The following is a 27,466-nucleotide window of genomic DNA, read 5'->3' on the forward strand; positions in this document are numbered from 1 at the left end:
AATATCAGACAATAAAATTGATAGTATTTTTTTTTTTTTTTAAATTCAGATACTGATATACAGATTAAAAGTTAGGCCTGCAGTATATCATTGTTAACCTTCTGATAAAAAAAAAATCAACAGCAAAAGAAGATGTTAAAAATAAAGTTTATGGTTGTGAATAAAATTGATTTCAATAATCTTTTTTAATTATTATTTTTAAAACAACTTTATGTTGTTGTGTTTCACGCCATATTATCAGACCACCTTAAGTGGGTCCGCCTTAAATTTTGAGTTTGTGTGATCGCTGTTGATTGGTAGCTAAACTGCTGGTAAACTGTGTACAGAAAAAAAAAATTCTGGTAGCAACATTGTGCAGTATGAGCGAACCATTTCACCAAAAAAAGGGGAAGCAAGGCAAGACGTGGCTGCAGCGGTCTGTGACTTCTGATCAAATTCGAATCTCCTCCTAAAGAAACAAAGAGCGACATTATATTGCGGGATGATGTCACCTGAAAATGACCAATAGCGCGGCGCGCTGCTGAGCTGTGTGCCAACCGCTCCTTTTTTCATGCAGGAGACTCAAGTTGGCTTCGCTACCGGACACAGTTTTGAACTCGTATATTAGCGCCATTTATTGCTGCTTGGACCACAGCATCTTCGGAATTTGTAGACATCCTGGCAGCTTACAATTAGTTCGAGGTGAGGTGAGTACATGCAACTTCAAGTTATCTCTGTTATAAAAATCCACCAGCCCAGCGTTTATAGATAATTTTAGCAGTTCGTTTTTTATGAGTGAGGTTGTGAATTTAGTTAGCATTTGTGAGTTGAGTTAGCATTACTGTCAGGAGGGAAGCATTGCTCTGGATTAGTTTCTGTGTTTGGCGTGCTTAATTCGCTAGGGAGGAATTACCAAAGTACATGGAGTTATGTTAACCTGTAATTTCTGTGGTAAGGTAGTTCAGTCATCAAGGGGCTACGTGCTTCATTGTAAACTGCATCGGAATGAGCCACGTTGTTTCTTTCGGTGTATTGAAGCAGGCTGCAAGCAGACATACACCAGGTATGGCGCGTTTAAGGCTCATTTTTACCGAAGACACTCTGCCCCCACCCATGTCACTGGTGTGGCGGTGGTTTCTTCGTTTACATGTGCAATGGCGATGTGTGAACGTCAGTGTCAGAACTCTCTCTTTATGATTAAAAAGGTTTGTTTTGTTCCTGCCCTTTTCAGACACTGAATTTGAGCAGAAACCATAAGGATACTCAAAGGACCCGTGACTCTCAGGAAATGGTGAGATTTCAGGTCATAATCTTCTTTTCTTTTTTTTCCATTAAATTCATTTTCCTTTTTCCCTTTACAATATTGCTGTTTTGTTTTTGTAAACAGCATCAAATGAGAGGGACAGATGAAACAGTTTCAAGACAATGGCAGGAAAAACATGCTGAAGATTGAAACAAACCTTGGCTGGAAATATTTGGTATGTGTTTTACCGTAAATCAAATTGTTGAAAAACATTCAGCTACACTGCAACACAGGGAAACTTGATTTGCACTTATTTTGTTACTTTAATTTCTTGTCTCATTATTTTTGTCAGTTATTATTGTTTATGGTGTATGCCCTTCTTGTTTTCTTTCTGAATGCAGAAGGAAGGTATCTAGCCAGTCCACATTGAAAGCTTCGTTGCACCCCATGAGTCTTCTGGCAGAAATGATGGCGCCTGTATTCTTTGGTTTCCCTAAACATCACACCCTGCCTGTTTATACGAGGCTCTTCAATTAAGTCTGCACCCAAAGATTCAATAAGAGGTAAGCAGTGGTATTATTCAAGTTTTGCTAAAGAAAGATGGACAGGAGACACTAATCTTAATCAGCCGAGCTCAGGTTCATGTCCAGGTGAGCAGTTTCATACGCTATAAAATGTAGATTGAATGATAGGTCTCATCACCATGCATTCAGCCATTAACTTCAAGTTCTATGATAAATCAATAGGAAACTTAAATACGTTTTCCAACAAATTATGATTGTGATTAGGGCTGCGTTGTCTACAGGGAGTGCAGAATTATTAGGCAAGTTGTATTTTTGAGGAATAATTTTATTATTGAACAACAACCATGTTCTCAATGAACACAAAAAACTCATTAATATCAAAGCTGAATGTTTTTGGAAGTAGTTTTTAGTTTGTTTTTAGTTTTAGCTATTTTAGGGGGATATCTGTGTGTGCAGGTGACTATTACTGTAAAACAAAACAAAAACAAATCAGCGACCAATATAGCCACCTTTCTTTGCAAGGACACTCAAAAGCCTCCCATCCATGGATTCTGTCAGTGTTTTGATCTGTTCACCATCAACATTGCGTGCAGCAGCAACCACAGCCTCCCAGACACTGTTCAGAGAGGTGTACTGTTTTCCCTCCTTGTAAATCTCACATTTGATGATGGACCACAGGTTCTCAATGGGGTTCAGATCAGGTGAACAAGGAGGCCATGTCATTAGTTTTTCTTCTTTTATACCCTTTCTTGCCAGCCACGCTGTGGAGTACTTGGACGCGTGTGATGGAGCATTGTCCTGCATGAAAATCATGTTTTTCTTGAAGGATGCAGACTTCTTCCTGTACCACTGCTTGAAGAAGGTGTCTTCCAGAAACTGGCAGTAGGACTGGGAGTTGAGCTTGACTCCATCCTCAACCCGAAAAGGCCCCACAAGCTCATCTTTGATGATACCAGCCCAAACCAGTACTCCACCTCCACCTTGCTGGCGTCTGAGTCGGACTGGAGCTCTCTGCCCTTTACCAATCCAGCCACGGGCCCATCCATCTGGCCCATCAAGACTCACTCTTGTTTCATCAGACCATAAAACCTCTCAACCTCATGCACTAACTCAGGCTCCTTCCCCACCAGAGAGGTGACATTCCATGTCCCTATTGCCAGTCTTGGCAGCCGGGGATCAGTCCGCCAGGGCCTCCGCTCCTGGCCGCCGCCCAGCACACAATGTACCCGACCCCTATGGCGCCTCCTGCGGGTGGTGGGCCTGCGGGAGGATGGGCCCATGTCTCCTCTTTGGGCTGTGCCCGGCCGGGCCCCATGGACTAAGGCCCGGCCACCAGACGCTCGCCCTCGGGCACCCTCCCCGGGCCTGGCTCCAGGGCGGGGCCCCGGTAACCCTATCCCGGGCAGGGTAAACCGTTCCCTCGATATTCTCTTCATAAGGGTCTTCTGAATCGCTCTTTGTCTGGTCCCTCACCCAAGACCAATTTGCCATGGGAGACCCTACCAGGGGGAAAAAGCCCCCAGACAACATAGCCCCTGGGATCCCTGGGACACACAAACCTCTCCACCACGATAAGGTAGCGATTCACGGAGAGCGATTCTCTTCTCTTTAACTGTAATTAATGATATACATTTGAAAGGCCGTAATAATAAGTAGTAAGAACAATTATTCAGTCTAACCCTTTAATTCACGAATTATGACAACCTCAATCAGGTTTTTTTCTCAAGTATTTTTATTCACCTTTAGGCATGAAAAATATATTTTTGAACTTCATTGTTTTATCGGTGCAGAATCGGTGACTAATTTCTAGGCGTAGCCAAGTGGTGGAAGGCTTTACCTTGGGTGGTCTCAGGATCTCATCTCTGCTTTTTGCGGATGATGTAGGCTTCATCGGGTGATGGCCTCCAGCCGCCTTGGAATGTTTTGCAGCCGAGTGTGAAGCGGTGGGAATGTGAATCAGCACCTCCAAATCTAAGGCCATGGTCCTCAGCTGGAACAGGGTGGAGTCCCCACTCCGGGTCAGGGGCGAGTTCCTGCCCCAAGTGCAGGAGTTTAAGTATCTCGGGGTCTTGTTAACAAGTGATGAGAGAAGGGAACGGGAGATTGACAGACGGATTAATGCTGCGGCCGCAGTGACGCAGACGCTGTACCGGTCTGTTGTGGTGAAGAGAGAGCTGAATGTAAAAGCAATGCTCTCAATTTATCGGTCAATCTACGCCCCTACCCTCACCTATGGTCACGAGCTGTGGGTAGTGACCGAAAGAACGAGAGCGGGGATACAATCGGCAGAAATGGGCTCCCTCCAAAGGACGAATTATCAAAATGTCTCAGTCTGTCAATTCCAGGTGGGGAAACAGACCTGGATCAATTTTCCACAGGCAGCAGTCAGAGTAAAATTATAGATTAACATTATTAGAAACACTTAGGCCGAGGTTTGGCTGAATTGTTTTTGTAGCTTCACTTCCATGTGTTCCTCATCCTGAAAAGCAAGCTCCAAGAACACTAACCTCTCCCTGAAGACAAGAAATGCAGTTCCAAAAGCAACAACATGGCAGGCCAAGAGACAACAGCATTGTCCTGAGCAGTGAGAGACCCAGCAGCACCAGCAGTATGGGCAAATGGCATCAACAAGGAGAAAAATGCCATCATCATGACTGGATGGATGGAGATGCGTTTAAGCTACAACTTCACTGTGTGTGAGTGGACCTTTGAGAAGACTGTTTAAGTTTGAGAGTTGGTGAAATGGAGTGGTTTTGAAATGGCTTGGAGTGAAATGGCAATGAACGAGACAGTGGGATTGCACAGGACAAAGCTGAAGAGAAGAACTGCCACTGGACTGCTGCATGGGGGAGATAAGACCACAGTGGAAGGAGGAGGGGAGGAATGCTGTTGTTTAGTGTGGGAAATCAAATTGGGTTAATTAATCTGGGAGGAAAACTGACTGCTTTAAATGGGAAAATTGAGAAAGTGTCTTGGAGCACCACAAAATAGGACACAAAATCACACACACAAACAGAAAAATGCCTTAATCCTACTAACACATACACACACGCAATAAAGCTCATGAGAATCAAATAGTATGTTAAGCATGTGATTCTGTTACCATCATCTTGTCAGGTTAACTTAGTGCTGACCTTCTCAAAGTGTGGGGCCCGCCCCCGCAAGGGGGCGCAGAACCATTGCAGGGGGGGGGGGGGGGGGGGGGCGGTATGAAAAGGGGGGGACAAAACGCTTGGACACTGCTAGCACGGGGCGCCTCCACAAATGCAAAGCAGGAGTTGAAGCATCGCTGAATATGTTTCCAAACCAACTTCATTCTAAGCCAAAGACTAGAAAATATGGTGAAGCATATCTTCCCTTTGGCTTCACCTGCACAAGTGCCAAGGTAGGTCTCCTCTGCAGAATTGGTTTTCCCTTCGTCGGGAGCAGCGCTGGGCTCTCCAAATCACGGACAAACAGTATCCAACATTCTTGATTTTTAGTTCACAAACCCTTGTTGTAATAACTAACTACTCCTGACATTTTGGAGATGTTAGCTCTTTATACAGTAAAGTTACAGTGGGATACAAATAGTATCAGGCTCATCCTGCCACGATTTGTTCCCCCTGTCTAAATCACGGACTAACAGTATCCCTATGTTTTTAAACCCATTTTGCACAGAGAGGCATTATTTGAAAAATGTATTGATAGCAATGTTGAATATTATTACACAGGAAAAAAAAAACTACATGTAAAATACCCAGATAGCAAGGAAACATTGAAACAATGTTGAGTCAATATCAGGCGACGTCATTGAAGCAACGTTGAAGTGTGACGTTGACCCAACGTCACTCTTGCACCCATTTTTAACGTTGAAACAACGTCAGGTTTTGATGTTGAATCAATGTTGAAACCTGACATTGATTCAACGTTCTATTTTCGAATTCTGTTGACATTGAAACAATGTCAGATTCTGATATTGAAACACTGTTGAGCTATGGCTCATGACTGGAAATCTACCTTTCTTTATAGTTATTTTAACCAATACTAAACTACTGCATGTTTCCATCAATACTTAAACCACCTAAACACATAATTGCACTTATTCCTCAAACTGGACACCCTTTATAAAAATCAAATGTCTCACAATGTAACATGTCAATATTAATATCCTAAAATAAGAAAGCATTGCATGTGATGTAACAGGGAAAAAAAAAAACTAAACAAAAAAAGGTCAATAGACATGTTTCGTTTGCTAAATACTTTATTAAAACACAGTTTTCTATTTACATTTATATTTTAACATAACTTTGTAGTTTTTACTCCGGGATGGGGACGGATGATGTGCGTCCTGCGCCACCCAAACGGTCTGGGGCGTATCGGAGCCATTTCTGCACTGCCTGTGCAAAGACAAACTCTGACAGAGAGTTTGCCCCTAACTGCTGCGTAAATGGTAAATGGACTGATTCTTGTATAGCGCTTTTCTACTCTCCCGGAGTACTCAAAGCGCTCTATACAACATGCCTCATTCACCCAATCACACCCACTCGTACAAGTACTTCTAAACACAGTGCAAACTAACCTGCATTCACACACATTCGTACTCCGATGAACGCATCAGAGGGCAATTTGGGGTTAGTATCTTGCCCAAGGATACTTGACATGCAGATCGGGGAAGCCAAGAATCGAACCACCGACCTTCCGATCAGTAGCTGATCTGCTCTACCACCTGAGCCACAGCCACCCTCAGTCAGGTGGGCCTGCGTCAGGCCATCTAGGACAAAAATACACACACACACAAACAAAAAAAGTGAATTAGAGCACATGAATAAGCTCTTGTTATCTGTCTTCAGCAGGGAGAAAGTATGTAAACTCCTAGGCTGATAAACATGAAAGTCACCAGGCGTAAATCTGCAAACTGCTGCATTTGATTCCCAAAGAGCTATAAGCGGAAAAAGTGATAAGTCTTAGCATGGTGTGCCGTGCATCCTTTAAAACAAAATAAACATGGGGTCCTCGGGCTGTACAAACTACAACCCGAGGACTAAACAAGCTGAAGACCAAAGACTGCATCTCCAGATTAACCAGACATGAAAGTCTTGTTATTAAAAAAGACAAAGTAATATAGCAAAAACCGGACATAGGACATGTGAAACACACCCAGCAGATCAATTGATCCCTTTATTGTTCACTTTAGGCTCATAAAACTACAATAAACGGTAAAACTTACCAAATATGCATCTGCACAGCGCAGTATCTTTAAATGCCCTTTTTTGCTTCGTCTGGTCCTTTGTTTTTTTCCTTGCCCAGTTTAGTACCGAGGCCAGCTCGTTTGTGATGGCATAAGCCATTACACGGCGGACTTGCACCTCCAGTGTGGTCCCTCCAATCAAGGCAAAGCGTCTCACCTATAGACACATTTTAAGAGATGGAATTAGCGTGTCTCATGTCTTAAATGTTTATGCAAGTGCTTGTGTGTATGCCGTTGTTATGCATTTAAATCACATCTGACAGCTATTACACTTTATAGTTACAAAGTGTACATAAGCTTTATATACTTACCATTGCCTTATTTGCCTCTTGCGATTGAAGAGCTGCCTCTGCATTGTTTAGCTCCTCAATGTTGTGCAAGGGCAAATCCAAAGGGAGTACCCCAGCATCTACCGATTCATTGGAGCTGGTATTGCAGATGGCTCTGACCTCCTCACGGAGTTCGTTAAGAGATCTCGTCAGGTCTGACAGCATAGTTAACATCTTTTGTGAGGTCACATCTGTTTCAAAGAACAATTCCAGAAATATTAATGGCTTAAGCAGTGAGAGGCGAAAAACTAATATATCCATAAGTGATGGTGTAACATTCTGCATTCAAGTATTAGTTGTTTTAACTGCTAAAAGTGTTTGCTAGTTTTTGCCTGTCACATATATATGATATTTGTATATGTAGCTTGCCATCACCAGTGCGTGAATGTGTGTGTGAATGGGTGGATAACTGAATGTGTAAAGCGCTTTGGGGTCCTTAGGGACTAGTTAAAGCGCTGTACAAATATAGGCCATTTACCATTTATACCATGTAAAATCTGAAATTCTAAGATGTTCGAACTTGCCTTGTAATAGTGGCCTCACAGAGTCTCTGGAATCTACAGAAAAACAAATCACAACAAGATGACATTCAGGAGTATAAACTGGTGTTTTGAAGATAAGTGCACAATGACATTGTGATTCAGCTTTAAAACAACTTTAAAAGCATACCATCTATAGGGAAGGCCTCAACATCAGACTCTGCATGCTGGGGAGATTGCAAAGCTGTGTCGTTTGGAGTGTTCTGCCAGAGCAACACGTTCTCACTCCCAACTCGTTGAATGTGTGACGCATGGTCAGGCTCCTTCTGCTTCACTTATCGACGCGCAGGGTACCCCCCTGGCGTCGAGAATTGACGTGCAGGGTCCTCTCATTGAATACTATAGCGCTCCCTAAACGTTGTTTATTGACGACAAGAGATTGCCGTGGAAGAGCCTGTTGTCCGTATATTTATACATTTCCGAAATCACATTGTAGTGACGTGTACTGAACACAATATATTATATAATGTAAACAACTACCTGAGAAACAGCAGATACAGCAGCTAAATTAATTATAGGCTATTACTTTTGTATCGTTTATTGCATTTATGGAGGGAGAGGTGTATGCTGGGTAATGGCACAGCTAGCGACTGGGTGACTTTATTCACCCGCTTCGGCTGTTATCAGTCCATATAATGGGCGTTATTAGCAGAAATCAGTCCCATAGATATGGGCCATCCACCTGCTAGATTGTTCAGAAGGTTGTTATCATCCATCCAGATGGAGGATCACTGACAGGAGCGTGGAAGACTCCAGAATCCACTCTGGCTGGAATCCGGTGGATACAGCAGTGTTACAGGTAAGACCATTTAAACGGACAGCATTTATAGAATGACTATTAAAAGTCAGCGAGTGTCAATAATGTTAATGTGGTTATGTTAGTAATACACCGAGTGCTAATATAACAGCTTTAAGATGCATATTACGTGTTTTACCGTCTTTATGGTGCTAGCTTAAAGTTACGGTGTAAACGTTAGCTTATATTGTAGTAAAGCTGTTACTGTTTAAACGATGTTGGGACAGAAATATTAGCTTCTGTCATGACTGATGAAGTTACTAAAGTTTCCAGTAAAGTGATTAATCGCAGCCACAGATTAACAGTAAATATCCCGATTAGCTTCAATGCATCTGTAATAAATATGTGCACGTTTCAGTGCTTCGTTTAAACTGTATGATACTTATACTGACCCAGGGTCAGTGTAAAATACAATCCTAGCTGTGTGAACAAAGCCTGGCTCCTTTAATCCTGCATGACAAACCTCAGGATGCAGGTTATTATTACTCTTTCCTGCTGGCACACCTGTCACACCTGAGAGTCAGCTAGAAGCTTACAGTGACGTGGACATCATGCAAAGACTGCCAGACTCTGTAATACTGTAAATGATCAGTGACTCAGGTTAACACTAAACTTTAAACAGTCCCTCTGTGTCTCTGTGTGTGCTGAACATCTGGAATCAGATTGAGTCAGGCTGCATCAGCTGAATCTGTTATTTGTAAATATCAATATTTTTTATTCAGGTGTGGGGATAATATGTAAGACTGCAGTGAAGCGATGCGCCAGATTAATCCCTGGCCAAAGGCATCGTACTTAAATCAGACTACTGATCCAGCCACATCAGCCTTTTGTGAGGTCTGTTTAAAGTAGACTTAAAATGAACTGCAGGTTCCTGAGAGGTGGACTGTGAGCACAGAAACACATGTTCATACATACAGCTGCAGCAAGCTTACATTAATTTTAAATCGATTTGTTACTCTGATGTCTGTCTCTGTGTTAGTCCTCTGACAGACTGGTACCTGTCCAGGTGTGCTCTACCTATGACTACTGGGACAGGCTCTAATAGAAATTTTCTATTATTCTCATTTAAGGTATTTAAGTGCTTATGCATATGCTTAGTTGTGACACTGTTATAGACTGTTCAGTGAAAGTTTCTAAAACTAGATGAACTTACTTCAGCGTCAGCAGTTTGAGAAAACAACTCCCTTTAGAGGTGCTGATAAGGCCAAGGGCACAAAACAGCTTAACCATTGATCCGTTAGGTTTCATAGCGAGACGCGTGAAGTGTGGTATGATCAGTTTGTAACTTCCTCCCTCTTTCTTGGAATGCATAAAGGAGTAGGAGCACCACCTCTGTGGCAGAGCTGACATGACTGTGAACTGTGTGTTGGCTCTCCTGCGCGCAGTAATAAATAGCTTGATCACAGCTCTTTCTGTGTTGCAGACTTTATTTACAAAATTCCATGATACACCCCCCCCACTGTGAACCTGAATTGAATATTCAGAAGACATTTGTTTAAATACTTCTAGAAATCTGAGCTGTTGGTGTGGTAATAATATTAGAGCTGGCAATCTTTCTTACTGAATCTCTACTGTGAGTCATGTTACCTGAGATTAATTCTATGTTTACCTGACAGCCTGGACACATGTGCTGTGTGAAGGATGTAAATCAAATCAGATCTTAACTGCTTACATTTAAGGAGCCTGGTCATATTTAATTGTAATATGAACCAATGATTTTCTGATTGCTGATTCTAAGAGAGTCTTTGTGGAAATTTGGCTTTTTGTCATTTTAATTCTCTTTTCCGTTTTCCAGAACAGTTCTCCACAGTCGCTGTCCACATGGGTCAGTGGGACCAAGCAGCACTCTGCTAATGTGTGGACTCTGACCAGCAACATCCAGCAAGACCCAGGCAGCGTTTTCTATCTCCCAGCTGGAGTTTTTTTGTTTGTCTGTGACTGGAGAGTCAGATTTTTGTTGAGGCTGGAGGAACAGCCTCACACTTGCAGAGGTAAGTCAGTTTGTAGAGATCCCTCCCACCCTGGCTTTTATGTGGCAGATTTCTTATCTGAAACAGTAACATTTCACTGACTGCTGCTTATACCACAGGTTAATACACGCTACTGATCCCTGATGGGAGAATCATCACCTCTGCCAACAAAGAAGCCTGGTGGATATTTGTTTGCAGTCTGATGATGGGACATCATGCTCTGCATCTTCAAAGTTTGTCTCTTGATTATTATTGATACACAGTAATGTGAAGTATGCTTATATCTAGTATAACTGGACCAACCTGGTGCTCTTCATTTATGGAGGCTGTTGAGTCTGAATGTTGGATGTTGTGTATCTCGTGTTCTCTGGGCTTTGTTGTCCTCAGTCTTTTTGCAGGATCAGAAAACAAAACCAGGAGGCCTGTAAATGTTTCTTCTCCAATTGGATGATGATAAGACTGTGACACGGGATGCCACCTTTAGTCTTGTGATGAAGCAAAGCTCAGGAAGAAGTGTGATTAAATTGTACCCACATGTGTGCTGCTGAGAAGGATGTACAGGGGCACCTGCAGCCAAATCCAAGCCTCCTCAGGTTAGTTGTAGTTGCAGAATGCTTTAGGACTGAGACAGCTGAGGCATCAAATGTTTGATTAAAGCGATGAAAAAGAGAAGTTTCTTCCCTGTAATTATCACTTTTTAAAATCTGTAGCAACTTCAGGTCTGTCAGCGTGCTGAGGTCACAGAAACAAGAAAAGAAGCTTGACACTTTAGAGTGTTGTTTACAGTTTTCTGTCATCATGATCTCCCCTAAAGTTTATCACTATTATACAAGCAGTAAGTCCACAGTACTGTAATGAAGATTCAGACTTTGGTCACAGTTGCATAATATTTTAATAATATACAATTATTTTTTGTAATTCATATTTTTTCTGTTAATTAAAAATTTACTTTGTGAAATTTGTATTTGAGAATGCAGAATGTGACAATATATTTTTGTTCAATATTTAATTTCTTTCAGTTGCAATTGTTAAATGAAATATATATACATATATATCTATCTATCTATATATATGTATATATATGTGTATATGTATGTATATATATATATATATATATATGTATGTATATATATATATATATATATATATATATATATATATATATATATATATATATTCTGATCTATGCTCACAGATGGTGATGGTGTGGAGAGACGGTGGTGTTTCCTCAGAAGAACTAGCAGAGTCACCAAGGACACGAGTCCATCTCACCACCTTGACTTGCTGACTGATGCTCGTCTGCACTGCACAGAGGAAATCAACTGACCGAGGTTTGTCCAGTGCAGTGTTATGAAATGTGTATTTGTTTTATGCTTACAGATTTGTTTTTCTTGACAGAGGCTCTGCAGAGGTTAGACAAAGCAGAGAAAATATGTGCTTTACATTTTACTGTGATTTATTGAGATATTTGTTGCCTGATGTTCACCAGGAATGGAGAAATGGAATCAAAGGGAGAAGTTTTTGATGTTTTTGTAATGATGTAGGTAAATCTCCAGTTTCTGAGTGAGGGAGAGAGGAGTCATCATCCAGGTAAAGTGACGTGGATCAGTGGATACACTTGTCTCTCCTTTAAAGGAGACACTCTTAGAGAGAGATGATCCGAGTCATCATAAAATGTTAGTGCTTTCAAATACACAAACATTTTTAAAGGACAAAAATGAACATCCCACTTTGACTGTAATACAATTAAATCGTTGCATGTGTGTTTTCAAACTCTCAGATGGACAGGATATCAGTCTTGGACTGTCTGACCTGCAGCACTGAATGATCACCACACATGAGCATGTTCCTGCAACATTCAGCAGCTTTGCTTTTGGTAAGTAGAGTTACCTAACTACAGTAACTAGAAACACATGCCATCCATTTCTAACGGCCTGGTTACTTCCTGTCAGTTATTTTAGAAACCATGTGGTCACCTGACCTAACACTGTTTCTTCTTCTTCCCCTTAATGTTGACGTGTCAAATGTCCAACAGCTGGAGAGGAAACTACACCAGTGTACTGGGATGTTTCACCAACACGTGCCAGATGCTGTTCCTTCATGGTGACATCACCAGAGACGGCCCCGCCCACCTCATGACCTCGCCATTGATCATGATGATTATAATAATGACAGCGAGCGGAACTAAGACTGTAAAAATCCACGACCAGAATGTTTAGATGCTTTCTAATTATTAATGAATACTGAGAGCCTCTTTCTGTCTTTTGTCTGTTTTGGGTTTTTTTACCTCATTTGTTACTAACAAAGTTCACCAAACTCACACAGTTTACATTCTGTATGTTTCCATCTTTACCAGCCACACTCTTAACTGCAATTAAGCAAATAATCCGTAGAAATCGTCGTTTTTCTCTTTTGTAATTGATGATAATTCAGTGAATATACTGCGCTGCTTCCTTTTATTGCGTCACACATTGCTTTAAGTTTTTCAGTGTCCAGTTATTTTTTTACTGCTGTTTGAATTCTCTGCATGTTTGACCCTGTAGACTGTTTAATGGACTGCTTGTCTTGTAACCGCTGCCTGTTTTTGACTAAAGATTTGGATTTCTGACTGTAACACAGCCTCTGCGTGTCCTCCCTTTGTGTCCTCTTCCTCTGTGAATGTGTTGCATGTGTCACAGATTCATTTTATTAACAGCTTTCCCACAGTCAGTTGCATCAGCATTCATTCACAGCACATTGCAGAAGGATTCAGATCAGTACAGTGATCTTATAGTCAGAATTATCCTGACAGACTGCCACTGTAAATTATCTTTCATCAGGTCAATTTTAAAGTTCAGTATTTCAAAGCAGGAGTTATGAAGAATCATATTGGCATTAGGACTGTAACAATATGTACTTACAAAGTCAAAGTTTTCTAATTATGTTAGAATATTGGAAGACAATCAACTTCTAGTGTTTTCTGCATATTAATTATACTGAAATAGAGATGGTGACCCTAACTGTACAGAAGCACTAAACAACTGACAATCTAACAGACATCATTGGCCTGAGCCGTCATGCACAGTGAGTCTGATCCTGTGCTGTGAGAGTCTGACAAGCATGTTTCTGGTCAGTTTGGAAGACATAATATCACAATGTTGATCTTTTTTTCAATATTCAATATTCCTTCTCTTTTACAACATAAACTGTGATCAAAGCTACTTATGTTCACAGCATGTAATGTCCAGTGACAGTCCAGGGCATTGTGCTCTGTTGAGCTAGGGTTAGGGTTAACAATTCAGACATATGTAATCACCCAGATAGCAAGGAAACATTGAAACAATGTTGAGTCAATATCAGGCGACGTCATTGAAGCAACGTTGAAGTGTGACGTTGACCCAACGTCACTCTTGCACCCATTTTTAACGTTGAAACAACGTCAGGTTTTGATGTTGAATCAATGTTGAAACCTGACATTGATTCGACGTTATATTTTCGAATACTGTTGACATTGAAACAATGTCAGATTCTGATATTGAAACACTGTTGAGCTATGGTGTTAATTTTCCACCTCTTTTGCACAGTTGCTTTTTATTGAAAAAAAAAAAACCAAAAAACAAAAAAGGTCAATAGACATGTATCATTTGCAAAATACTTTATTAAAAGACAAAGTGTCCTATTTACATTTCTATGTTTCACGTCACTTTTTATTATTTACTCCGGGATGGGGATGGATGATGTGCGTCCTGCGCGCCACCCGTACGATCTGGAGCATATCTGAGCCATTTCTGGACTGCTTAAGCAAAGACCAACTCAGACATAGAGTTCGCCCCTACCTGCTGCGCCAGGCCATCTAGGACAAAAATAGACACACACACAAAAAAAAAACAAAGACAAAAAAAAGGGAATTAGAGCACATGAATAAGCTCTTGTTAACTGTCTTCAGCAGGGAGAAAGTATGTAAACTCCTAGGCTGATAAACATGAAAGTCACCAGGCGGAAATCAGCAAACTGCTGCATTTGATTCCCAAAGAGCTATAAGCTGAAAATGTGATGTCTTAGCATGGTGTGCCGTGTATCCTTTAAAAAAAAAAAAAAAAAAAGAAAACATGGGGTCCTCGGGCTGTACAAAGTGTACAACCCGAGGACAAAACAAGCCGAAGACCAAAGACTCCATCTCCAGATTAACCGGACATGAAAGTCTTGTTATTAAGAAAGACAAAGTAATATAGCAAAAAAAAAAAAACATAGGAAATGTGAAACGCACCCAGCACATCAATTGATCCCTTTATTGTTCACTTTAGGCTCATAAAACTACAATAAACAGTAAAACTTACCAAATATGCATCTGCACAGCGCTGTCTCTTTAAATGCCCTTTTTTGCTTTGTCTGGTCCTTGGTTTTTTTTCCCCTGCCCAGTTGAGTACAGAGGCCAGCTCCTTTGTAATGGCATAAACCATTACACGGCGGACTCGCACCTCCAGTGTGGTCCAGCAGCACCAATCAACACAAAGCGTCTCACCTATAGACACATTTTATGAGATGGAATTAGCGTGTCTCATGTCTTAAATGTGTATGCAAGTGCTTGTGTGTTTACTTCATGTAATTGATGATAGAAACATGTCATTTAGTTTTCCCTAAAGCCTGATTTTCAGGTCATACAAAGAATAAACCAAAGTATTGGCAGTACAATGTATTTCTATTCCCTTTTGTTGGATATTCATTTGTTAGTTCTTGTAACTGCTAAAAGTGTTTACTAGTTTTTGCCTGTCACATATATTTGTTATACCATGTAAACTGTGAAATTCCAAGATTTTCAAACTTGCCTTGTAATAGTGGCCTCACAGAGTCTCTGGAATCTGCAGGAAAAAAAAAAAAAAAAAATCACAACAAGATGACATTCAGGAGTATAAATTGGGTTTTTTTTTTTTTTTTAGATAAGAGTACAATGACATTGTGATGCAGCTTTAAAACTTTTTTAAAAGCATACCATCTATAGGGAAGACATCAGACTGCATGCTGGCGAGATCGCAAAGCTGTGTCGGTTTGTGCCGGAGTGGCAAAAGGTGCCGGAAGCTGGGTGTGGCATTATGATGGTTGCTATCAGTGGGCTGGGGGGCAGACTGCGGAGTGATGAGGGCTGTTTAGAAAAAGATAATTTTTTAAGTATTTAAGAATACAGACAACTTGTCAAAAAAAGTTTCCTTGTGTCAGACACAGATATGTACACAGACACTAGACAGTATTATATTACCTGGTATTTTCACTCGAGGGGCCTGGGGAAACCGTTTTTTTGTAGGCTGCTCATCCTCTGAGTCCGTATATGTGTACAGGGGATTTGGTCTAAAGAAAAGAAATTAAAAACGGTCTTAAGTAATTGTAAATATGCTTTTGGCATATTGTTTCCTAAAGTTAGTTTGATTTCTAACAACACACACAGGAAACAGAGACGTGCAAGAAGGTACAGTATACAATGAATTTTTGAAGTGCACAAGTGTACACGGCTTTGCATTTTTAAAAAGTTTACAAACCTCCACTTTTTGGACTATATTATGTGGTGATATTGCAGTATGCAAGCACCACAGATATGTATAAAAGACAAGATCATAAATTCTTAACAATCAAAGATATGTTTGTGAATAAAAAGGTTTTACTTGTGCTTTCTTTTAAGACTGGTCTGGGTTTCTTCTTCGGACTGAAGGTCAGACGTATCACAGCGTTCACGTGGATATCTCTGAAGACTGCGTTCTGCTTCGTGAAATGTGCCTGGAAATACAAACACAATGTACGGCCAGACATAAATTACGTGTGGACAAAAGGTGCAAACGCATAGAAAAATCAGCGTTTTCAAAAATACGCTGGTACGTGTGGACGTAGCCTTATTCATTATACAAGGCACAAACGGAAAGTCATGTACGCGTGCAACGTAAAGTTAGGTCAGCGTGCAACGTACAGTCACGTGAGCATTCAAACTGAGTCTAAAGTTTTCGTGTGCGAATTGAAACGAGTGCTCTCCAATCATCAAAAGTAACAAAGTCATTGAACACGTTTATACAGTTAACTTTACGTTTATCAATCATATATCACAGATTTAGAATTTTTTGTAGTACTAAGCAACTACAGAGCGAAAGTCTGGGTCAAGCGCCGAGGCCACGGCAAGAACAAAGGAAAACTCAAAGCGTTAAAGCTAGCTTTGTAAGGGAATATAACGAAGAAATTATGAAACGAAAATGTTTTCTTTGTTGATATACTTTGTTCGCAGTGCAGTTTATTTGTTGCCGGATTGTAAGAAGTAGACACAATTTCGGGCTCGTAAATAACAGTAAAAAACTTGTTAATGTACAACATTAACGAGTTTTTTTTACTGTTATTCAAATGCAAACATGGAAATAACGAGTAGGAAAAAAAAATCATTCATTCTTACCTTATACTAATCGTGGTGCAGGCCAGTGCAGTGCATGACCTGATGCCTTCTCCGGTCAATTCCGCTGAGAGTAAATCAAATGTCCCGCTCTACTGTAGAAGACAATGAATACCTGGGGGGATGTACCAATGTGAGAGGGGTGCTGCGGAATAGTCCAAGTGATCGCTGCTTTAATTTCCCAGTCAACTATACATAAATTGCACGTAGACATGATTTTTTTAAAGCTGGTGAACAAGACCAAGTCATTGATAACAAATGAACAATAAATCTACTTTCTCTGGTACTTTATACCCGATCAGTTGCAATGCAATTTAATGCTCAACTACAAATCGATGGTTTTTGATGGTGACCGGAGCCGAATGATCGTCAACTATAAATAGACGTTTTCTCGACGTTGTTGTTGTCACCTGGTCGACTACAAATAGATCAAATATCAATGAAAAAAAAACAACGGTGAATCAACATCGTTACAACGTCTCTATAGTAAGACCGTCGGTTTACCACAGTATTTCAATGTTGTTACAACATTGGCATTTCAACCCCGACCATATACGACGGTTCGGATGAAAAATCAACATAGATTCAATGTCGTCTTGCTATCTGGGCAATCTCTTGCTGGATATAACAAACACCTAGGAATTCATATTATAATTTGATTTTCATGAAATATTCATATTCAGTATCAGTCATTTTATATTATAACCACGTATCCACCCAGGCTCATGGTGGGGCAGGGCTCTGTCCTGGGATGCTTGAGTACAAGGTAATGTACACCCTGACCAGGTATCCAGTCTGTCAGAATTGTTTTCAATATTTGGTTCTAAAATATGAGTGAAAACAAAAATCCAACTAGGATTCTTGCATATGATGGGTGAAGTCTGTCTTTGACTGTATTGTCCAGCTGATCCATCAAACCCCAGCAGGTGAACCTTATTCATGACATGGTAACAATGTAAAAAATTAAACAGCAACAGTCTAAATGTAAAGTGCATTCTAAACTCCTCTTCAATAAATTATATGGATGTGCAGTGAGTCATTCAGGACTGTAAAACGTGAACTACAGAACCCAGAGTCTTCACCATTAAATCTCTGGTTGCTTCATTTTTCTATCCTATATCAGATACTTTAACTGTTTTAATAAAGTTGCATTCTCATGGTGAGGCAAAGTGTTTTATGTGTGTGTGCGTGCGTGCGTGTCATGAACGGCTGTAAAAGCCCTTTAATTACAGAACAAAGCGGGGTTTGAGTTCGAGTTACTGCAGACTGTCGCTACTTCTAAACGGAACGCAGCCTTCCTACGGCGGACAGCTAATAACAGGAATCGGACGCGGTCCACCCAAGTCCACAGCAACCACCATAGCAACAGCCTAGCATGTCTTTAAAACACATTCTTTATCCATAACTATCAAAAACGTGAAATGATTTGTAAAGTGCGAAAGTGTTACAGCTGCAGAGAGCTATGGCGGTATCTTTGGAAGCTGTTTACATAGCTAATAATATACGATGTAACCATGGAGACAGTCAATCACGTGAGCTAGCGGTGCACGTTTACTACAGTGAATAAGGTGATTGTGTGCACAGCGTCCACACGCTGCACAGGGTAAAGACATTACTTCAATATTGTTTTCTATTGATATATATTTGCCTTCTGCTGATCATCACCTCAGGTTCACCATTACAGTTTCAGCATACAAATGTCTAAATATGAACACATTAAAAAAAAATCATGTCTCAGAAATAAGCACAGCTGTTCATGTTTGTCATTATAGTTTTATTTGTAAGAAAAACTTCATATTGTGTATCAAGTCAAAGAACATTTGACAAGTCTGAGTCATTTCTTTGCCCTATGAGAGCTGGAATAAATATATATCCTGACAGTTACAGTTGAGCAAACTTCAGTGAAATGTTGAAACGGTAGAGACAGGTAGAAATGGGATCGGACTAATCTTTGCTTAATCAGATACCTCCTGTGTTAGGTCCATCATATTAAAAAACAAACAATAGCACGATCTGTGTGATTTTGCATCCATTTCCAAATCGTAGTCAAGCAGCCCAGTCTCATACATAGGTAACAGAAATGTCTCTAATGTAGACGTGTACAGTGTAGTGTAAGCATTAAAAGATCATAAAGGAAACACTAACATTTATGTGAAACTAATTGTAATAAAAATGAACAGGTGCTTTACAGATTTATAAGAAAGAATCTGAAAACAACACTTTTTTTGTTCTAAGTGGTCAAAGTAGAAAACAAAACTGATGTTCAAGAACAAACCGTAGCTGCACTAATATTACACATCTCCATTGTTGTGGTGAACAGACATGTTGCTTTTAAAACCACATGCAGTGTGTGACCATGACTGTCCACTGAGACCATGAACGCCACTTCGCTGAAGCATTCTTCTTCTTGTTCTTCTTCTTCTTCTTGCCATCAGAATGGAAGCAGACAGAGCACGAGCTGCTTTGATCTACTGAAAGGAAAAAGCAGAACATCTGAGCTGAAACCATTAAGATAGAAACAATTGTTCAATGCAGTCTCTCAGGTAGCTTAGCCTGCTGCAACTGTTGATACAAGCTCAGTACAGTTAACACAGTGTCGGGGAACTCCAGTGTGGGAACTAGTGGCTTTAGGAGGAAGAAATGTCAGGTTGGTGCAGGCTGGTTACATGCATTTGGTCCCATGCTGTCTTTAACCAAATGACTTGGTTCACTTTATGGCTGGGCTGTATGTGGGGTTATATCATGTTAATTGGGCAGGAGTACCTGTCCCCTGTTAGGCTTAGAAAGTTTCTCCATAAGCAGAGCTTCTAACTCTTATAGCTTTTAGCACATCTGTAGCTGTGCAGGCTGACAGGTTTTTAGTGGCTCTTTTTACCCCACACTGGTTGTGAATGTGTAAATAGCCCCACTAGTTCTTTTGGGTTGCAGTTAACTTGGGAGGAAAGGGTGGGTCTGCCAGGACTAGATGACTAAATGCATGCATATATCTCTATAAACCTGGTCTGAGTGCTGCCATTTTTTACATTCAGTTATTTCTCTTAGAAATGTTGGATCTAAATAATGAATGTGTTACAGTTAAAGTGAAACACTGGTCAGTGTAAATGGCTCATTGGGACATAGAAACCTTTAAATTAAATACCATCACCTGACATCGAGTGTCAAACAATATCAAAGCTGTAAAAGCTGTTTACAGTCAGAATGTATAAAAACTATGATTGTAAATAAATTCAAACAAGTGAGCTTTTCTCTTTGTGCTGAATATCAACACTGTCATTTCTTAGACTGTAAGCTTCACATCAGCACAGCTGTAGAAGCCGTCACTCCAAATGTCTTTTGATAACAAGAAAAAAATACCTTTTCAGTCCACGGCCTGAAGTTCTTCTCCAAACATCTTCTGCCATCGGCTTTGTCTGCTGGTTTGAAGACAATAAACCACAAAAAGATGATTTAGTCACTTTGTCTGCATCATGCAGCTCGAATGTGTCGTGTAACGATGTTAAATAGCCGTCGTTATCCCTCTGCTGTGTCAGTAGGATTGTACTGTACAGCATCTCATTGATATGTGAGGAATGCTAATGTAACACGATAACAGACATCTGGTCTTACATCATTAAAATATAAAGGGCAGGAGATATTTAGATATTTTTATATTTATATTATATTTTATAGCTGACAGATATTACTAAATAGATAGAATTTACTAAATGGTTGAAAACATGAAAAATATGTCCATAATCACAAATGACCATGAGAGCCAGTAGAATTAATTCAACTGGACACTCAAAAGACGTCCTTAAATGCTCTTTAAGTGGCAGAACAAACGAACAAACAGTTAATCGCTTACTTGAGATGAAATCTGCTCAGCTACTTTGAAAACAGCTTCTAACTGGTTCCTCCTTTAACAGGATGACTGCTCAGGGGTAAGGCCATCATGCAGTCCAGCAACCTTTATGGTTCTGCTTTGATTCACCAGGAACTATTAGGGAAACCTTTCAGTGCCTCCTGTGAAAGACACAGGGATAAACACAAACATTTATTAACATGTTCCACAGTCTTCCAGTTTGATTTTCTCATCCTGTGGACAACAACGTACAGAGATGCAGGTTTATGTTAACTTTTGTAAGGTTTCTTTACTGAACACATCCAGCTGCAGCTCCACTGTGATCCTGAACTGGATAAGCACTTAAGAAAATGTGTCAATAAATGCACAAACATCAGCTTACTATATTTATCCAAACAGACTGGAACAATAATGCTTCACTGAGTTAGAGACTTTAACAGTCTCTTCTATGTAAGAATGTCTCGTGATGGACCTACAAACTTGACAACAAAGGTTTTTCAGACTACATGTAGCTGTCCTCTATGTCAACTCACACATTTACATTCATGTCACACTTATTTCTGCTTTCCCATTTTTACCATTAATGCTTATATTTTGATTGGATACCTTGAGTTTGTAAATGATGAGATTACATAATTGGAATACAATGTATCCAATTCAAGGTCACGGGAGGATGAAGCCTATCCCAGCTGATACAGGACAAAGACAGGACAGGCTGCCAGTTATCGCAGGGCTAAGACAATATGTGTGACAGAAAATCCACTTAAATGTTTGATATTTCTAATAATAATCATAATTATGATTATTATTTAAAATATTATTTAAAGGTTTCTTTATAAATACATTTAGAATTTTTTATAACCCCTAGAATATAAACCTGTTTCAGATTCTGACCTCTGACCTCAGTGACCAGGCTGTGTCCTCACTGTAGCTCCCTCTTGGAAGTACGTCTGCTTCTTTTCTTCCCCCAGTGATGACCGCCTGCCCTTAATATCACGTACTGTACCTGAGGAACAAAAAAGGACAAACACTTGCCTTCATTTAAGAAGTACATTCATAACGAGATATGAAAAACATATCATTATGGAAACACACTAGTTCACCCTTTGGGAGGAATCAGTTCCTGTGAAACATTTCTGTAAATGAACATCATGGAGAATGAAATGAGTTCTTCAGGTGACTCAGCAGATCCACACTGACAAATGAAACTTCTGTGGAAGAAGAATCTGGATTTTTTTTTATTTCCAATCCAGTCCTGCTTTAAACTATTAAGGATTAAGCAACAGTGCTCATATTTGCTCTTCTGAAATCTGTGTTAAGCAACAACAAACATAAATTAGTAACAAAAATACAGCTGAGTAGAAGCTTTACACACCACCAGCAGCCATGACGCTAAATTTTAATCTTCAAATGTTTCTGAGCCGTCTTCAACCTGTTTTTAACAGAGAAAAGTCCCACAGTCAATGCAGCCTGAATGAAATCCTGATTCCAGATGTTCAGCACACACAGAGACACAGAGGTACTGTTTAAAGTTTAGTGTTAACCTGAGTCACTGATCATTTACAGTATTACAGAGTCTGGCAGTCTTTGCATGATGTCCACGTCACTGTAAGTTTCTAGCTGACTCTCAGGTGTGACAGGTGTGCCAGCAGGAAAGAGTAATAATAACCTGCATCCTGAGGTTTGTCATGCAGGATTAAAGGAGCCAGGCTTTGTATGGGCAGAAATCTGTGCCATCAGAAACTGAATTTGAATAAGTTAAATTTGAATTTGAATTGCTCAGATTGAATCTGAATTGTAACTTGAATGAAAGCTTTTGAAAACTGAATTTGAATTAGTCTAATTTGAAATTGAATTTATGGTTTGAAAATGAATTGATTTGCTTTGAAACTGCATTTTATCCTTTAAAAATTCAGCTCTCGAATAATTTCACATTCACTTCTCACCATTCAGTTTCAGTTCTACAATTCAATTTCAGTTCCAAAATTCAGTTTTTTGGGACTTACATCCGGTTCCGGTTCAAGCGCAGATTAATAGAACTACAGACTGATAGCGTTACTGACGGGAATCTACAGCGTCTTGAGCTGAATTAAGACTTCAGAAGTCATTCGTCATGTCGAATGACCAGCGGATAAACTCTCAGGTTGGTAATAAATGTATTACATGTATAAGAACAAGCGTCATGTTAACAAATGATCGCCGTACAGTAACCTTTATGCTTATTGTATCTGCTAGCTAAAAACGCTAATTTAGCGTAGTTTGCCCTGGATTCAGCTTTGACAAACAAATATGATCGACTGTTTCTAGTAGAATTCCAAAGTTGTCATCTTGTACCCTGTCAGAGCCCTGTATGCTTGCAGAGACCCCTACAGTAGGGAAACATGCAAAACGCTGTCCAAACCTTTGTATTTGAGCTTTATTTATGTCTTACACAGCATCCCAACTCTTTAGCTAACTTAATAACTTTAGCTAAAGTGAATAGTTAGTCTAATTCATTAGTGCAGCGTTACTGGATCACCTCTGTTTGAAGCAATATAATAATATATATAACCATCACTGAAACAGCAAACTTTATAAATAAACAACACTTCTCATTCTCTAAACGTTTGGCCACAGCTGTAAATTACACTATCAGTGCTTGTTCACTCTTGACAATAATTATATTTCTAAATTCTCTTTGTGCATTTACAGGTAAACAATATCTAATATTTTATCTAAATGACTGCTTTGTCTTTGAAAAGGTGAAGAGCCTGAGGCCGGTGACAGTCCAGTTCTACTCTAAGTACATCCTTACGGTGGCTCACAGGACAAGGCGACATTCCTGTCCTGCCAGAAGAGAAGAGAAACTTCAGAGTCTTCATGAAGTTCAACCACACCTGTCATATGGAATATGACAGGGGTCTCAAACTCCAGTCCTCGAGAGCCGGTGTCATGCAACTTTTCCATGCCCTCGAGGACTGGAGTTTGAGACCCCTGCTGTATGGTGTTCATGCAGTTTTCTACCCCACAGTTACAGCATGTCTGACTGCCTGTTCAGCATATGCAAAAATATATGATGAGTTTAAGCATGTGATGACTAAGGCCTTCCATTATGGTGTTTGTCATCACATGTCACAGACATCTGGATGATCATTTGGAATAAACAAAAAAACAACAAACTTGTTACTTCATCTTTTATCTTTATTATTATTATTATTGTTCTTATTTTACATTTTTCATTGTTAGGCATTGGGTTTATTTGTAGTAGTCCTTTCCAGCTTCTCTCCCTCTTCCATATTACTGTGTCAGCTTGTCAGCATCTATTTGGGTTTGGGAGTGGAACAGGAAGTAAGGAACAGAAAGTGCCATTTAAACCAGGAGAGGTTCTTATATTTCAGAAGAAGGGATTAATTCAAAAGAAATGACCTCAATGCCATATTTTATTTAGGAACCCTAGAGAGCACTTTGCAAAATAACACATTCTTATAATTTCACCCTCAGATGAGCCAAGCTACGACTGTCAGGGAAGGTGATGTAGGTACAGAGCATGTGAGAGTGGTTAAGTTAATGTCTCTTGTCTAGATGAAGGCACAGGAGGGATCAATGGCACGGCGTAGAGATTCAGTATCTTCAGTCTTCAGTGGACACTCCATTTCTGGCACAAAAACACCTGTAAAAGATGGTCGATTTAGGAGGTGACCCGACAACTTCAGCCTGTCAAACATAGCAATGGAGCAGTATGTTTTTAAAAAAAACAACTAATAAGCATGCACTCAGTACGCTAAGAATTATTATGGTAGTTAAACACAGTGATAGTTGTATATCATATTATATCACTTCAAACAGAGGTGATCCAGTAACGCTGCACTAATGAATAAGACTAACTATTCACTTTAGCTAAAGTTATTAAGTTCGCTAAAGAGTTGGGATGCTGTGTAAGACATAAATAAAGCTCAAATACAAAGGTTTGGACACTGTTTTGCATGTTTCCTTACTGTAGGGGTCTCTGCAAGCATACAGGGCTCTGACAGGGTACAAGATGACAACTTTGGAATTCTACTGGAAACAGTCGATCATGTTTGTTTGTCAAAGCTGAATCCAGGGCAAACTACGCTAAATTAGCGTTTTTAGCTAACAGCTACAATAAGCATAAAGGTTACTGTACGGCTATCAATTGTTAACATGACGCTTGTTCTTATACATGTAATACATTTATTACCAACCTGAGAGTTTATCCGCTGGTCATTCGACATGACGAATGACTTCTGAAGTCTTAATTCAGCTCAAGACGCTGTAGATTCCCGTCAGTAACGCTATCAGTCTGTAGTTCTATTAATCTGCGCTTGAACCGGAACCGGATGTAAGTCCCAAAAAACTGAATTTTGGAACTGAAATTGAATGGTGAGAAGTGAATCTGAAATTATTCGAGAGCTGAATTTTTAAAGGATAAAATGCAGTTTCAAAGCAAATCAATTCATTTTCAAACCATAAATTCAATTTCAAATTAGACTAATTCAAATTCAGTTTTCAAAAGCTTTCATTCAAGTTACAATTCAGATTCAATCTGAGTAATTCAAATTCAAATTTAACTTATTCAAATTCAGTTTCTGATGGCACAGATTTCTGCCCATAGCTTTGTTCACACAGCTAGGATTGTATTTACACTGACCCTGGGTCAGTATAAGTATCATACAGTTTAAACGAAGCACTGAAACTTGCACATATTTATTACAGATGCATTGAAGCTAATCGGGATATTTACTGTTAATCTGTGGCTGCGATTAATCACTTTACTGGAAACTTTATTAACTAGTAACTTCATCAGTCATGACAGAAGCTAATATTTCTGTCCCAACATCGTTTAAACAGTAACAGCTTTACTACAATATAAGCTAACGTTTACACCGTAACTTTAAGCTAGCACCATAAAGACGGTAAAACACGTAATAATATCTACAAATGCATCTTAAAGCTGTTATATTAGCACTCGGTGTATTACTAACATAACCACATTAACATTATTGACACTCGCTGACTTTTAATAGTCATTCTATAAATGCTGTCCGTTTAAATGGTCTTACCTGTAACACTGCTGTATCCACCGGATTCCAGCCAGAGTGGATTCTGGAGTCTTCCCACGCTCCTGTTAGTGATCCTCCATCTGGATGGATGATAACAACCTTCTGAACAATCTAGCAGGTGGATGGCCCATATCTATGGGACTGATTTCTGCTAATAACGCCCATTATATGGACTGATAACAGCCGAAGCGGGTGAATAAAGTCACCGTGTCGCTAGCTGTGCCATTACCCAGCATACACCTCTCCCTCCATAAATGCAATAAACGATACAAAAGTAATAGCCTATAATTAATTTAGCTGCTGTATCTGCTGTTTCTCAGGTAGTTGTTTACATTATATAATATATTGTGTTCAGTACACGTCACTACAATGTGATTTCGGAAATGTATAAATATACGGACAACAGGCTCTTCCACGGCAATCTCTTGTCGTCAATAAACAACGTTTAGGGAGCGCTATAGTATTCAATGAGAGGACCCTGCACGTCAATTCTCGACGCCAGGGGGGTACCCTGCGCGTCGATAAGTGAAGCAGAGGGAGCCTGACCATGCGTCACACATTTGACGAGTTGGGAGTGAGAACGTGTTGGCCAGAGTGGCGAAAGGTGCTGGAAGTTGGGAGGGGCATTATGATGCCTGCTGTCAGTGGGCTGGGGGGAAGACTGCGGAGTGGTGAGGGCTGTTTAGAAAAAGATAAATTTTTTAAAGTATTTAAGAATACAGACAACTTGTCCAAAAAGTTTCCATGTGTCACACACAGATATGTACACAGACACTAGACATTATTTTATTACCTGGTATTTTCACTCGAGGGGCCTGGGGAAACCGTTTTTTTGTGGGCTGCTCATCCTCTGAGTCACTATATGTGTACAGGGGATTTGGTCTAAAGAAATAAGTAGAAAAAGTTCATAAGTAATTACAAATGTTCTTTTGGCATATTTTTTCCTAAAGTTACAGTTTGATTTATAACAACACACACAGGAAACGGACATGTGCAAGAAGGTGCAGTATACAAGGAATTTTTGAAGTGCACAAGTGTACATGGCTTTGCATTTTTAAAAAGTTTACAAACTTACACTTTTTGGACTATATTATGTGGTTATATTGCAGTATTCAAGCATCACAGATATGTACAAAAGACAAGATTATAAATTCTTAACAATCAAAGATATGTTTGAGAATAAAAAAAGTTTTACTTGTGCTTTCTTTTATGACTGGTCTGAGTTTCAGCTTCGGACTGAAGGTCAGACGTATCACAGTGTTCACTTAGTCCTATGTGTGAAGGGACAGTTACTGTGTGTGTATATGTAAGCATTTAAACACTGAATATACTAAAATTAACAGTATTTTGTCTAAGTCTGCCATTGTAGGAATTCATGGCACCGAGACAAAAACGTGGCGCACAGTGTGACGTCAAAATTGGCGCAGACCTTTGACGCTGCGTTTTCTCCATTTTTCTCGTCCACACATAAATGCAAAAACGGAGTTTTCGAAAATATCCACCCTGGCAGGCGTTTTTAGAAATCTCCATTTTCAGTGACCAAAAACGCTGTTTA

At 39.8% G+C, this 27,466-nt stretch overlaps 2 long non-coding RNA genes across 13 annotated transcripts; one reads left to right on the forward strand and one right to left on the reverse strand.

Moving 5' to 3' along the window:
• Positions 1-22,370, forward strand: LOC112846124 (uncharacterized). Of its 9 annotated transcripts, XR_003218961.1 has the most exons (12): positions 1-686; positions 936-1,042; positions 1,211-1,270; positions 1,367-1,457; positions 1,624-1,785; positions 8,565-8,643; positions 10,436-10,631; positions 10,730-11,203; positions 11,806-11,941; positions 12,155-12,286; positions 12,391-12,486; positions 12,646-13,224. It is a non-coding gene; the product is annotated as an uncharacterized LOC112846124 (long non-coding RNA). The 9 variants fall into 9 exon arrangements; XR_003218955.1 differs by lacking the exon at positions 12,646-13,224 and adding an exon at positions 22,297-22,370 and having other exon boundaries at positions 3-1,042; XR_003218954.1 differs by having other exon boundaries at positions 3-1,042; positions 1,211-1,282.
• LOC109200894 (uncharacterized) lies at positions 18,973-25,958 on the reverse strand. Of its 4 annotated transcripts, none has more exons than XR_002060958.2 (5): positions 25,912-25,958; positions 21,746-21,857; positions 20,855-21,012; positions 20,365-20,423; positions 18,973-19,481 (listed from the first exon to the last, which is right to left on the reverse strand). It is a non-coding gene; the product is annotated as an uncharacterized LOC109200894 (long non-coding RNA). The 4 variants fall into 4 exon arrangements; XR_003218964.1 differs by lacking the exon at positions 25,912-25,958 and adding an exon at positions 21,955-21,969 and having other exon boundaries at positions 19,467-19,481; XR_003218965.1 differs by lacking the exon at positions 25,912-25,958 and adding an exon at positions 21,947-21,961 and having other exon boundaries at positions 19,467-19,481.
• Between the last annotated feature and the right edge of the window lie 1,508 nt (positions 25,959-27,466).

The sequence above is a fragment of the Oreochromis niloticus genome, linkage group LG3 (genome assembly GCF_001858045.2).
Source record: "Oreochromis niloticus isolate F11D_XX linkage group LG3, O_niloticus_UMD_NMBU, whole genome shotgun sequence".
Classification (NCBI taxonomy): domain Eukaryota; kingdom Metazoa; phylum Chordata; class Actinopteri; order Cichliformes; family Cichlidae; genus Oreochromis; species Oreochromis niloticus.